Source organism: Carlito syrichta, unplaced genomic scaffold, assembly GCF_000164805.1.
Source record: "Carlito syrichta isolate Samal-C Ts95f unplaced genomic scaffold, Tarsius_syrichta-2.0.1 Scaffold317361, whole genome shotgun sequence".
NCBI classification, from domain to species: domain Eukaryota; kingdom Metazoa; phylum Chordata; class Mammalia; order Primates; family Tarsiidae; genus Carlito; species Carlito syrichta.
In genome coordinates, this window is record NW_007261457.1 from 331,939 (window position 1) to 347,687 (window position 15,749).

Here is a 15,749-nt window from a genome sequence, read left to right on the forward strand (position 1 = left end):
CAAATTACAAGGTCTCTAATGGGATTTGTGAAGATTGGAAACAAGTAGCATTGTACATCTAATTGGCTTTAGGGAAAACAGAAATCCCACTTCTTACTCCAAAGAACTCCTTCTTACCTCCTGCTCCCTGTAAAATAAAATATATTTTTCCTATCTTTTTTAATCGAGCTAACCTCAAGTCTCACTATTGTAAACAATCAACAAAATGGCACTAAGCTGATCTTTCACATGCCTAAATGAGGCGTGGGAAAGAAACAAATCATTAGGGGATGAAACATAACATCAGAGAAAACTGGGCGAATTTTATAAAACCAAAGCCAACATTCCATACATATGTATTGCAAGTGGATCTCAAAAGATGGCCCTAGACCAGTAACATGAACATCACCTGAAAACCTATCAACATTCAGATTCAAGGGTCCAACTCCGGATCTTCTGAATCAGCAACTGCTACTACCACGATTGAAATCAGAAACAAAGCAATCCGTGTTTCACCGAGTCCCCTAAATGATTTTGATGCGTACTATAGTTTGACACATGGGTGTTAATACTTCCCACAATATTTTCATATACACTTTTTCATCTAAACCTCATAACCCTGTGATGCAAGTGAGGAATTACTTTCTGTCTTTTATATATAAAGAAGTAATTTTCAATTCACATTTAATTGGGATGAAACATGTTTCTAAAGATAGAACCCAAGGAATGGGTACAAATGTTTCAATATATCAACTCTCCCTGATTTTCCATTTATGTCTCCAACCATTCCTTAGTCTCTTTGGCAGGCTTTTCCTATGCCTATCCTCTGAGTGTTGGGCTGTCTTATGCCATCTTATCTTCTAACTCTGCAATCTCTTCCCAATAGGGTTCCCAATGGCTGCCATTACACTGGTGAGTCATAAATCCATATCAAAAGCCTAAACCTCTCTCCTGAACCTCAGACCCATATAACAAATTGCTAATGGAGCTGCCATCCATCAAGTGTCCCCAAGCCAAAATACTCAACAATCAGTCCTGACTTCTCCCTTGCCCTTCTTTCCTCATCTACCTAGGGTCCTTCAATACTTCTCCTTGTCCTTAGGATGGAGAATGAATGTCTTACAACCCTCCCTCCCCCACCTCCACCACTGGTGTCTGCCATCTCAGCAGCCTCAATGCTCATTTTCCCCCTCACACTCTCCACACTGGCTTCTCTACGTACAAAGGGAATTTTTTTTTTTTTGGACAAGGTTCTACTCTTAAAATTTTAGTAGAAGAGCCATTTTGTGTCCTGACTGATGCTAATAGTAGGTTATACATTTAATTTGGATGACGCTGTTTTCTACAGCTCGGCTTGTGGAAATTGACCATGAGAAGGTACATTAACAACTCAACTCTTGCAAGTTCTCAGAACTATCAGATCTTAGTAGAGAGATAGAGTTGGAATTTTGTGGATTTAAGACCTTTACCCAGAGGATTAGATTTGCTTTATGTCTTTGGTGGGCACAATACCTCAGAAATGTAGCATCCATTAGCACTAAGATTTCAAAACCCAGTAGATTCTCTGTACAACGTCAAGTACAGAGAATGTGCGGGTCCATAAAGCTCTGGGGGTCTGATTCCACGTTGTTCTGTAGATTTATAAGAGCACAGTTGTTATTTTGGTTCCTTTGTGGAGGATTCAAAAAGGGTAAAAATAGTACTAACAATAAGATAGCTCAGCTGACTTCAATTTGCCTAAGATGGATATCGATAGCGGTAAAAAGCAAGAAGCAAATTGTAGAACACGTATGTGGTGGGAAACATAATGGATTCCCAAATATGTCCACATCCTAATCTCCAAAACCAGCCAATATGTGACCCTGCATGACAAAGTACATTTGCAGATATGATTAAGTTAAGGGTCCTGAGCTGGGGAGATTTTCTTTAGTTATATGGGTTGCCCTAGGGTCTCAGAGTGAAAGGAGATGTGACATCAGGAGCAGAGGTCAGAGTGATGTGAATGCTAATTTTGAAGATGGAAGAGAGCCACAAGCCAAAGGGTATAGCATCCTCTAGGAGTTAGAAAGGTGAGGAACAGGTTCTCCCCTAGAGCCTTCAGAAGGAACACAATCCTGCCAACACCTTGATTCTAAGGCTTCCAGCCATGAAAACTATAAGTTTGTGCTGTTTTAAGCCACTAATTTTTGATAATTGTTATAACACCAAAAGAAAAGCAATATAATCATAACCACAAGATATCAATTTTCATCTGCTGCAGCATCATAAGTGATTACTGGCGCCACCATCTGCCTTCAAAACTCAGGCAGGTCCTGTAGTAACAAATCCCTATCTCTCAAATGTTTGTGCATTTTTATTTCACTGAAATAAATGAGAATGAGAAAGAATTAGAGAGATATACCTTCTTCCATGTCATGTAAAACAAGGATGCCCACTATAAAGGCATAGTAAACTGAACAAAATATGTTCTATTTCATTGGTGTAACTCAATTAACTAGCCAAACCATATAATCATGCCCGTCTCTCCTCCCAACTAAAACAAGTCTAGCCAGGATTCTGACCCAGTACTCAGCATTACTAGTAGTTTACTATTGTTACCAATCTCCAGGTTACCAGGAAACAAAGACTTCTGACAGAGAGGCACCACAGGAAGTTAAAGTGAGAAAGAAGGTACCCGAAGTAAAGGCTAGAAAAACAAGATATGTAGAAGTAAAGAGAAAAGAGCTTTTTAAGTGGGTAGGTGTTCATTAAAAAAACTTTTAAAAAAACATGCTCCACTCCTATATACCTCTAAGAGGCTGATCACCAAAGGATATATAGTGTAGAGATGAGAAACTAACACATATTACACATTTTTAAGCCAGGCATTGTGGCTCATGCTTGCAATTTCAATGCTTTGGGAGGCCAAGGCAGGAAGATGGCTTGAGCCCAGAAATTCAAGACCAGCCTAAGCAACATAGCAAGACCTTGTCTCTAAAATGAATAAATAAATGTCTGATGTTTTGTGTGTATTTAAAAAGACCATCTGACCAAAGTCTTTTAACAATTATCAAAGCTGGAATAGTCATGGTGTGCTGTTTTTGCATATTAGTTACATTGCAAAAAAAAAACAGTTTCTTCAGAAAACCAAGCACAACTTATTCTTACTTATTAGTAGGAGCTAAACTAAGGAACTGCAAAGATATATAAAACAGTATAATGGACATTGGAGACTCAGAAGGGGGAGAGGGACAAAAAATTACCTTCTGGGTACAATGCGCACAGGTGGGGATGGAGGGTACACTTAAAGCCCAGACCTCTTCACAAGTATACAATGTATCCGTGTAACAAAAAAACCATGTGTACCCCTTAAAGTTATTAAAATAAATTTTTTTTAAATTCAGGTTCTTAGCCAGGGGTGGTGGCTGATGCCTGTAATCCTAACACTTTGGGAGGCTAAGGCATGAAGATTGCCTGAGCCCAGGAGTTCAAGACCAGCCTGAATAACATGGCAAGACCTTGTCACCACAAGAAATAAAAACTTAGCAAGCCATGGTGGTGTGCGCCTGTAGTCCCAGCTACTTGGATGGCTGCCGCAGAAGGATCACCTGAGCCCAGCAGTTAAGTAATGATTTTGAAATTTATTCATAGTGTTATATCTAACAGTATTTTGTTCATTTTTATTGTGGAGTAATATTTTATTGTTTGAATATACTGTGATTTGTTTATTCACTTGTTGATCATGGAATTGCAGGCTGGACGATAGAATGAGACTCCAACTAGAAGGAGAAGGAGGAGGAGGAGGAGGAGGAGAAGAAGAAGAAGAAGAAGAAAAATCAGTTTCTTTAGAAAATATCTTTTAGCATCATTAATTTTTTGGGCTAATTCATTTCCTAAAATTAGTTTCCACAATGTTAACTGAAGTTCATCACCAAAGTTATCAAACAGATGCAAGTGTGTGAGGGATTGGTGGCCATCTTTGTATATCCACAACCGCCCATTGTGTCCACTAAGTATCTTAATAAAGAAAATGGGAAAATAAATTGTGTATGATATTAAACATGTTGTCTTATAAACTTCAGATGAGAATGTGAGCTCATGGATATATCACTTAGGAAGACAAAGTTTCCCAAAGGGAATGGAGCATGCAGTGAAGAGTGAAGTGAATTGAAACTTAAAAGATACAGTTCTACAGCCAGGCAAATTTTAATAAATAACAAACAAATTATAAATATCTTTAGGAGCAGAAAAGAAGGATTTGGCTCTTAGTGGCAGGCTGAAAAATTCTTTTTCAAACAGATCAAGGAACTGATCCCATTTACACAAGCCTAGTTAAGCAAAGGGCTTACAGCTGTATGAATCCAATAATCTGGAAAGACAAGTCCTCTAAAATCCCAGTCCTCTGTGCAGTTAGTTTTATGTTTGTTGTTTTGTTTTGTTTGGAAGGAGGAGGTGAATTCTTACCCTCAGACCTTCAATAACAAGGTAATAACCCCCACTAACTGGGTTTTCCCCTAAATTTACCAGTGATATTGCTAATTTAATCGAGGCAACTTTTCATTGAATTTACCAAATCAACCTTTTCTTATAATGCTAGGTACACAGAACATGTTCATATTATTGTGCCCGTTCAAAAGCAGAGATTCCATGGCCAGACTCCCTGGGTTCATTATCCAACTTTGCCACTTAATAACTGTGGGACTTGGGATAAATTATGTAGCTTTTCTGGACCTCACTATTCTGGGCCATCTATAGATCAAAACAAGAATAATTATACTTAACCATTAAGATTTTTGCAGTGAATAAATGGGATGGTATGTAAAGGCATTACAATGCCTGGTAAATATTAAGTGCAATATGCATTTAGCTCTTATTGATGCTATTAGTAGTAGTAGTAGTATTACTTCAAAAGTGTACGTTTATTGATTCATAGATAATGAAAGGCAAGAACAATGCAAGTTTCTTTTTTTTTTTTTTTTTTTTGAGTTAAAGTTTCACTCTGTCATCCAGGCTGGAGTGCAGTGGCACACTCACGGACACCCCAGAATTGACCTGCTGGGCTCCAGTGATCTTTCTGCCTCAGCCTTCTAAGTAGCTAGAACTACAGGTACGTGCTACCATGCCTGGCTAATTTTCAATTTATTGTAGAAATGAGGTCTCGCCAAGTTGTCCAGGCTGGTCTTAAACCCATGGACTCAGGCAATCCTCTCACCTCGGCCTCCCAAAGTGCTGGGATTACAGGCTTGGGTCATCATGCCCAGCCAATGCAAGTTCTTATACTGTGAGGCAACTGTAGATATTAATCATGATTTCAGTCCTATTTCAGTTTCTAAGAATAGAATAGCATCAGGACAACCTTTCAGCTGTTGGATGATTTGAAGAATTCCCTACACCAGCAACCATTGATGTGTTTTATATCATTTTAGATTAGTTTTGCCTGTTCTGGAACTTCATATAAATAGAAGCATACAGTATGCATTTTTTTATGTGTCTGGCTTCTTTTAAAGCTCAATGTAATGTTTTTGAAATTCACCCATAGTGTTATATCTAATGGTACTTTGTTCATTTTTATTGTGGAGTAATATTTCATTGTTTGAATATACTGTGATTTGTTTGTTCACTTGTTGATAGACATTTGAATTAATTTTCTTTTTTGTTATATGAATAAAACTTCTAAGAGTATTCACAAACAAGTTCTTTGTGTGTATATTTCAAAAAACAAAGAATAATTTATTTAATTTAGAGATGAAAAATTAGCTAAGATACTTTCTATAAAGAAAAATTAAAATGATATGACTCTATCAGATAGTAAAATATAAAAATATAGTTTGCTATTGCTTCAGGAACAAAAATTAAACCAAAAAAAAAAATAAAGAATAAAAAGTCTACAAAGAGACCCACACATGTAAGGCAGTTAAAATGGGAAAGAAATGACATTGCAGAGCAGAGGAAAAGATGTATTTTTCAATCAATTTTGCTATATATTTACACAGGAAAAAAGACATTAAATTGTTTATTTATATAATGCACAAAAATTTTAAAAGATGACTTATAAAACTAAATATATAAAAATATAAATATTAAAAAAAGAGTCTTTAAGAAATTCATGGAAAATTTATACCATTAAAAAAACTATGCTGAATCTCAAAACTTTTGCATCAAAATAAAGTCATACTACCTTGTTAGAACATGTCTAAAAAGATCTAGCTTGAGACACTAAGAAGGATAACATGTCAGTTTGAAAGAAAAGATCCCCTATTAGAGCAACTTGAATTCTGCTAAACTGAAGTAAGGTCAATCAAAAATATGGTTAAACTGGCATGGAAGAATGGTGGAATCATTGATGCTTTATACAAATTTGGTGGGAAAAAATGTCCCCAAATAAATCAGCAGTTTGCAAATAAGTAACCTATTTTAAGAAAGAACAGATAATGTTAAAGTTGGAGCCCATAGGGGCAGACCATCTATATCAATTAATCCTATTCATACCCTAATTAAAGAGGGCCAATGATTAACAGGAGAAACAATAGATAACACCATAGATATCTCCATTGGTTCAACATACACAAGTCTAACTGTAAATTTAAAGTTGAGTAAAACTGTCCACTCAATGGGTGCCAAAACTGTTGTGTCCAGATCAGCTGCAGACAAGAGCAGAATTTTTAAAGAAATTTTTAAACAAATGGGATCAAGATCCTGAAGCATTTCTTCAAAGAATTGTAACAGGAGATGAAATAGATCTTTATCAATATGATCCTGAATACAAAGCACAATCAAAGCAATGGCTACCAAGAGGTAAAAGTGATCCAGTCAAAAGCAAAACCAGTTTTGGGGATGTTCAAGGCATCTTGTTTGACTTGCTGGGGGGGGCAAAAAACAATAACATCTGCTTATTATGAGAGTGATTTAATGAATTTAGCTAAAGTCTAAGCAGAAAAATGCCCAGGAAAGTATCAGCAGAGTCCTTTCTTATTACAAGAATGCTTCTGCTCATTCCTGTCATCAAACAAGAAAGAGTCTTCGTGGAAAATCATTAGGCACCTTACTGTCCTGGTTTGGCTCCTTTTGACTTCTTTTTGTTTCCTAATCTTAAAAAAAATCATTAAAGGGCATCCATTTTTCTTTAGTTAATAATATTTATTAAAAACCTCATTGACATGGTCAAAATTTCCAGGACCTCAGTTATTTAGAGATGGACTAAATGACTGATATCATCTCTTACAAAAATGTCTTGAACTTGATGAAGATGATGTTGAGGAATGAAGTTTTTTTTAATTTCTATCTTTTAATTTCACCTTTCCTTGAACTTTTTCAAGTCCCCTTGTATAAAGCATTTAGAAGATAATTTAGGAGAAAATTATCATGACCTTGGATTAAGGCAGGATTTTGTAAATAAGACATATGAAGAGGTAGCCTCAGAGGAAATGATTGATAAATTGGAACATATTAAATTAAGAGCTTTTGTTTATTTTTAAAAGTATTCAAATGAGTAAAATACAAGTCATAGACTGGAAAAAGATATTTGCACAATATAGAAATGAAAAAGGACTATTATATAAGAATTATTCCAAATTCATGAGAAAAAGCCAAACAACCCAATAAGAAAGGAAGAAGTTTGCATAAGCATTTTAACAAATAAATATCTAAAAATAAACAGTTCACATTTTTAAAGGTGCTTATCTCCTCTTTAATCAGAAAAATGCACATTGAAATCACCATATGACACCACTACTTACCTACCACAATGATCAAAATAAAAGAGACAGACAATAACAAATGTAGGCAATAATGAGCAACTGGAGCTCTCACAGACTGCTGGTTGTAATGTAAATTTTCATAAGCACTTTGGAAAACTGTTTGTCACGCTCTGTAAAACTGATCATATGCAAAGCCTTTGTAGAAGGACTTTCAAGAACATAATAGCAAGTCTGAGAGCCTAGAAAAGTCTATCAGTAGATGCCTAATGGCCTTATAGGAGACTTCAAGAAGTGAGGGCTTAAAGGATAGTATGGAAAAGTCATTGGAAACTGTAAGGAAAGAAATTTATACTACGTAGAAGCAGATGCTGCAACATTATTGCCTGCAGTAACATGAAAAGTAGAAAAATATTCTTAATAAACTGTGTGACCTACTTGAAAATATTCCATTCAGGGTGTTGAAGGCACAACAAATTTCTTCTTCTTGTGTGTAATCAAATATAAGAGGAGAGAGATAAACTAAAGTAATGACTGTTAAACAAAAAGAAGCTAGACATGGGTGGGATTAAAAATTCCCAGTCTCTCCAGTTGACAATTGACATATATTACAAAATGACTTATGAACAAAATCCAATCAAAAGAGACTCAGAAAAGCTGAGAATGATTTTTTTAAATCTTGTGTTTAGATTTCTGAAATACCTAAAGTGACACCTTGGAGGACTGCTCAAACAACAGAGCTTCTAAAAAGCTTAAGGGTGTTGTCCCTCCATAGTCTCGGCAGAAACTCAAGGGAGAGAATGGCTTATTTCAGTAAATACCACAAAATTTATAGAAGACCAACAAATTAAGGGGGTTTGTCTTAAGAATTTTTATTTTCTCTTCCACTTTAGACTTTGATTCACAAGCCCTTGTTTGTTCCCTAAGCCAACATAATCCTATGTGTACCAGGGTCCTGGATCACTGACAACAATATAAAGCACATTTTGAGTCTTAAGAAATCATTTTATTTCTATCATTTGCCTTTGATTTTGTTCCCGCTAAGTAGGTTATTATTCCTTTATCATAAATCAAGAAGAATTATCTTATAATCTATTATCAAGTTTCATTTGTATGAAGGCTATATAACAATATACAACTTTTTAAATAGTTTACACTTGAGGTATTTGCAGTCTTAAAATGTATTTTATTCTAAACTAAAATTGTTTGCTTTTATATAATCTTTTTTTTAAATATAGATAATTGATGTAGGTAAAGTATATTACCATTTTATGTTTTAAATTAAAAAACAATAACTATAAATGTAAGTGTGAACAGAATTTTTGAAACTTTCTTCTTCTCTCCAAGAGATAATCCCTACTTTAGAGACAACTAATCCAAAATCTGGTGTGCCGTATGTTTATTGCAGCATTGTTCATAATAGCAAGAACATGGAACCAACTGTGCTGCCCATCAAAAGAGGACTGGGTTAGAAAAATGTGGTACATATATATGATGGAATATTATGCAGCCATAAAGAACAAAATCATGAATTTCACAGCAACCTGGATGGATTTAGAATCTACAATACTGAGAGATCTTTCACAGAAAAAAAAGAGCTGAGTATCACATATTCTCACTCATAAGTGGGCCTTAAACAGCGATAGTAATACTATAAGAAAAGGATTGGCAGTAGTGGGAAACTGGGGGGGGATGGGCAGTATCAGGAATCTGCCTTGGGAAGGGGGGGCACACCTCATCAACAAGGGTACCTGCATAATGAACATTTGTATACCTAACCCTGAATTGTACCCCACATCTTTAACATTAAAACATTAAAAGTTAAAAAAAATCTGGTGTGCAAACATTACTGCATATCTAGTATACAAACTATTGCCCAGTCCATCCAAGCTCGTATGCTGTCACTGATTATAAATTAAACATGTCAATTCTCCCTCCCCTCTCTCCTTACTTCTCGAGATCTGGAAGTAATGATTTTGAAATGGAACCATGTTGAAGTAGCAGACACAGTTGGTGCCTCAAATGACTTCTTTTTTATGATTTCATATATGAATTAGCCAGAAAGACTTTATCTATAATCTAAGGGACTATTTCATTATGTAGCAAAATCAAAAGGACAGTTTTCCAAATTTTCCACAAACACGTGCTGATACTTTGTGTCTATTTTTGCTGTTATTTGTCTTACTTTCTCCTTTGTTCCATGCTGCATAATTTTTATTATTCTTCATTTTACAAATGATGTGACTGAAGCACAATGAATGGAGACCAACAAATTTTTTAAGAAAATTATATCATCAGAAACATCAGCTTATACTGAAAGGAATAGAGACAGTAAAAAAGGAAAAGAGATTTTGGACCCCAAAAGCTCTATAGGCAAGAAACAGACAAAGAAAACTATTGAGTTGCAAACTCAAGCTACCTTTTATGGAAAGGAAAAATAGTTTAGAGCACAGAAAAAAAGGGGGAGTGGGATGACCAGAATGCAGAACCACGAGCCATGAAAAATCATTCCCAGAAAGGAACAGGTTTCAGTTCTAATCCAAAAACTTCCAACATTCCAAATTCTAGCTGAATTTCAGAAGTTCTGTGGCATGGTTATTTCTGTGATATTTTCTCCTCACTTTCAAACAGGAATGACTACAGTAACCATGCCAATCTCACTATCATATGTGTGTTAGACATGGGGCACATAACTTGTCTCTGTTCACAGATCTTCACATGGAGTGTAAACTGTACTTGAGAAGAACCACATCTGAAAAGCTTCATTCCACCTGGAACTGATTTAGATGATGATGTCTTTGACTTTGTAGAATACTATAAGAGATACATTGTGGCTATGATAGCTGTAAGACCCACTCAAACATCACACAGGGCCAATACTATGTGTCACTTAGCAGTATTATGCAACCTGGCCTAGGGATTTCTAACCCTGACCCAGGGATTTCCAGGTTACATTACCTTAGCACAGATGCGACTCTCATAATTCTTAAAATATTGTTTACTCTTACAAGAACAGCTTAAACTACATTTTTGAAAGAAATGCCTGATAAATGACCCAGACTGAATCCAGGTATATAAAATGGAAAAGAATCTCCCAAACTCTAGGAATAGAATCTAGGTGAAGACCCTCCTGGTCAGGTGTTCATCTGACCCCTAACTGTATCTGGCCTGTGCTACCAGCCTGATCCTGCTATCTATCTTGTAAGTGATGTTTACAAGATAAACTGCTTGAATAAAAAGACTCATCTTTGATGCAAATTGGCCCAAAGGGGAGAAGTTGCTCCTGGGGAAGCCGGTTAACTAAGGCCACTCAAGAGCTTGCTACATTACAGTTTAAGTTGATGCTGTAATGTGATGAGATTTGGGGAACTTTGGGAGAGGATGAGTATACTTTGCTTCCTCTTGGATTGTGTTTTCTAAGACAGATAAGCTGCCATGTCATGAAGACTTTCAACCAACCTAAGAAGAAACCCATGTAGGGAGAAACTGAAGCCTCCTAGTACCAATTTACCAAATGTGAGTGAAGTGGACCCTCCTGCCCCATTCAGGCCTTCAGGTAATGGCAATATCAGCCAATTTTTAAAATTGGAGTGCAGTGGTGCGATCATAGCTCACTGCAGCCTTGAACTCTTGGGTTCAAACAATCAGCCTCCCACCTCAGCCCCCTGATGAGCTAAAACTACAGGAACATGCTACCATACCTGGCTAATTTTTTTTCAATGTTTGTAAAGATAGGGTCTTACTATATTGCCCAAGTTGGTCTTGAACTCCTGGTCTCAAGTGATCCTCCTGCCTCTGTCTCCCAAATTGCTGGGATGATAGGCATGAGACACTGTGCCCAGCTCAACCAATATTTTCAATAAAATGTAATAATAAAGCTAAAGTCAGAAATGCCCAGGTAGTCTGCTCCCAAATTTCTGACCTACAAAAACTGTGAGATAATAAGTCTTTATTGTTTTAAGCCACGTCATTTTGGGGCTCATTTATTATGAAGCAATAGTAACTAATATACCACATCCTAAATATAATGATAAATTTCCCTTGCACTTCTTTAATTATGCTACACACACTTATATTCATAAGCAATCTATTATTTTTTCTTTACATGTTTTTAACTTCATATTAATATACAGTTTATATAAATGTTTCTCAACATTGTATTTAAGAGCTGTAACTTTATTTAAACATTTTTACTGCTGTAAATATACCACTGTATGATTATGCCACCACGTAGTTATCCATTCTCTTGCTGATGGACCTTTAGACTGTCTCTGTTTCCCCCGTTTCAAGCAACACTGCTATAAGAATTCTTCTTTATATCTACTTGTACACAGGTGCAAGATTTTCTTTAACTATATTTGTTAGTTACAACAAAATTAGCAAATTATCCCAAAACTTAGCAACTTAGAACAACAAAATTTAATTATTTCAACATTTCTGTGGAACAGAAATTTAAGGATGGCTTCATTGAGTGACCCTAACTCAAGATCTTTCATAAAATTGCAGTAAAGATGTCAGCTGGGGCTATAGTTATCTGAAGGTTTGACTGGAGCTGGAGGATCTTGTTTCAAGATGGTTCACTCTCACAGCTCTTGGAAAGAGGACTTAATATCTCCTGGCTGTTGTCAGGAGACTTCAGTTTCTTATCATATAAGTCTCTTCAAAGGGCTGCTTGAGTGTCCTTAGGACATGGCAGCTGGCTTCCTCCTCACACCAAGCAATCTGAGAGAAGGTAAGAAAGAAACTATAATGCCTTTTATGACCTAGTCTTGGAAGATGCACACTGTCCTTTCCACCATATGCTATTCATTAGAAGTGAGTCACTAAATTCAATCCCTATTCAAGAAAAGGGGATTAAACCCAACCCACTGAAGGAAAGTGTATCAAAAAAATTTTTGAACATATTTTATAACCACCACAGCTATATCCCTAGTTTATAGAATGTATGCATCATCAACTTTGCTAGATAATGCTAAATTATACACCTACTGACAAAACATAACAGCTTCTCTTTTTCACATCTTCATAAGTACATCTTCATAAGCAATTGACATTGTAACATTTAATTTTTTCTTATCTTCATATATTCTAATAAGCTGTACTAGTTGACATTTCAGCACAACTAGAAAAGTTAACCCAATTACAGTACAAATTGCACTGCATTGGACAAAGATCAGAAGATGGTGATAGTGCAAGATGTGTGGATAATGTGACCATCTGGAGGAAAAGCACTGCAGAAAATGAGAACAGGCTAAGGCCCTGTATACCTGGTGTGTATATCTGGTGTAACAAGGAGGTCAGTGTAGCAGAAAAAAAGTAAGCAAAAGGAAAGGAGTAGGGATAAAGTTAGAGGGATAGCAAGGTAGAGAGTAGATCATAGAGAACCTTGTAGAGCTTCACAGAAAGTTCTACTAGGTTGTAGACATATTTGGGAGTCATCAGCCTATAAATCAGTGGTTCTCAACTTTTGCTGCATACTGGACTTACCAGGACTGTCTGAACATCAATTCTCACCATCATTTGGCTTTCTTAGATCTGCTACATGTTTCCTTAGGATTTCTCCTTCACCACAGTCTCCTTGGGTGATCATTTCACATGGTTTCTCCATCAGGGGAGCTGAGCTCCTTCTCAAAGAACAGTGCCATTTTCATTGAATGTTAATGGTCAAAGCAAATCACATGACAAACACAATTTCAAGAGGAGGGGACTAGAGAAAGTCAGAAATATAGGAAGGCATGATTCACTGGGGACCACCAATACAACAGACTATCACACAAGGGACATAGGAGACAGTGAAAATATCCTCATATAAATGGATTGTACATCCCAGCAGCTTTATTACAGTTAGGACACCAAAGCAGTGATACAAAAAAAAAAAAAATAGATGGTGATGATTGGAGAGTGGAATACTTGCTATATGGAAAGTGTAAAAGTTATTGGTGATGGTAATACTTAAGGCAGTGTTTCTCAACCCTGGTGGCACATTAGAAATATATCTCAGCCGGGCTCGGTGGCTCAGCCTGTAATCCCGTGCCTTTGGGAGGCTGAGGTGAGTGGATTCCCTGAACCCGCGGGTTCGAGACCCGCCTGGGCAGCGAGACCTCATCTCTACAATAAATCCAAAAATCAGCCGGGCATGGTAGCGCATGCCTGTAATTCCGGCTACTCAGAAGGCTGAGGCGGAAGGATCACCGGAGCCCAGCAGGTTGAGGCTGCAGTGGCCGGAATGGCCACTGCACTCCAGTCTGGGCAACAGAGTGAGACTCCAACTCAAAAAATATATATATATATTAAAGTTCAGAAGCTTTATTTTCCATCCTGTGTGGCATAGAAGGTACAGGCTTTCTAATGACATGGAAAAGAGCCACCTCAAAAAAAAAGGTAAGGAAAGAAAGAAAGAAAAGACATCTTTCTTTCCACTCTTCAGTATCCTGGGTACAAATAACTGAATTATGTCTGCTGTTCGTATAGTGGGTAGACGCCTCACCAGTCACTTTTTATTTTATTTCTTTTTTTAGCCTTCATGTCTTACTCAAAATTGTATCCCGATATACTGCAGTTAGCACCCAGCCAGGTTTGGAAATAGTGAGAAAACTCTCAATCTACTATTAAGGTATCACCTTTTTTTTTTGAGTTGGAGTCTCACTCTGTCACCCAGACTAGAGTGCAGTGGCTGCTTCCGGCCACCGCAGGATCAACTTGCTGGGCTCTGGCGATCCTTCCGCCTCAGCCTTCCAAGTAGCTGGAATTACAGGCACGCACTATCACGCCCGGCTAACTTTTTTATTTATTGTAGAGATGCGGTCTTGCCAAGTTGCCCAGGCAGGTCTCGAACCCACGGGCTCATGCAATCCACTCACCTCAGCCTCCCAAAGGCACGGGATTACAGGCTGAGCCACCGAGCCCAGCTAAGGTATCATTTTTTTTACCCTTTTAGTATCAATAGTGTACGTTTATGTTGTTGATTAAGGGTTATATGGTATAACTTTTTCCATCCTTTTATTCATTTAACATTTTCTTTTTTTTAGTTGGAGTCTCACTGCATCACCCAGACTAGAGTGCAGTGGCCTACTCACAGCCACCCCAGTGCCTACCTGCTGGGCTCTGGCGATCCTTCCACCTCAGGCTTCCAAGGAGCTGGAACTACAGGCACATGCTATGACACCCAGCTAATTTTTTGATTCATTGTAGATCGAGGTCTTGACAAGTTCCACGGGCTGTTCTCAAACCCGTGGGCTCAGGCAATTCACTCACCTCGGCCTCCCAAAGTGGTACTCCCCATTAAGATTCTACAAGGCAACTGCTACATGTTATATTATAGAATTCTCAGTTTTAAAATTGAACCAGTTATCAAGAATACAAATTCTGTAACCTTTGAATTCAATATTGTTTGTATTTTTGGCCATCTGTGAAAATGTGACTCATTAGAGAGAATGACAAAGCATTCCTCATGGTCAGCCAGTGCGGAACTTTGATGAATAATCAGTTTTTCCTCTAGTTAAGTGGTTTTAACCAACAGAAAAACCATAGTGGATGACACCAGGGAACGGAACACATGAGCCAAAATAGATGTCCCAGTTCCTCTCTCAGTAAATATGTAGTTCTCACCAGGCAGGATGGCTCCTGACTGCAATCCCAGCACTTTGGGAGGCAGAGGCAAGAGGATTGCCTGAGCCCAGGGGTTCAAGACCAGCCTGGGCCTCTTGGCAAGACCTTGATCTACAATGAATCAAAAAATTAGCTGGGCGTGGTGGCACTGGCCTGTGGTTCCAGCTACTTGGAAGGCTGAGGCGGAAGGATCACCAGCAGGTTGAGGCTGCGGTGGCCGGGAGCAGCCACTGCACTCCAGTCCGGGCGACAGAGTGAGACTCTGACTCAAAAAAAAAGAAAAAGAAATGTGTAGTCCTCCAGATTACTTTTAAAAACTGACTCAAGGATCTCCTTACATCTCTTGATGCTTTGAGCAGTAATCACGGACATATGATGTGAGGATTGACGATAGCACACTGCTCTGTGCCAAAGCACACCATAATGTGGACTTTCTGTAACATCCTGGCCTCCTCTGAGTGGTGACAGAGACATTCGAGGTCGAGTCCT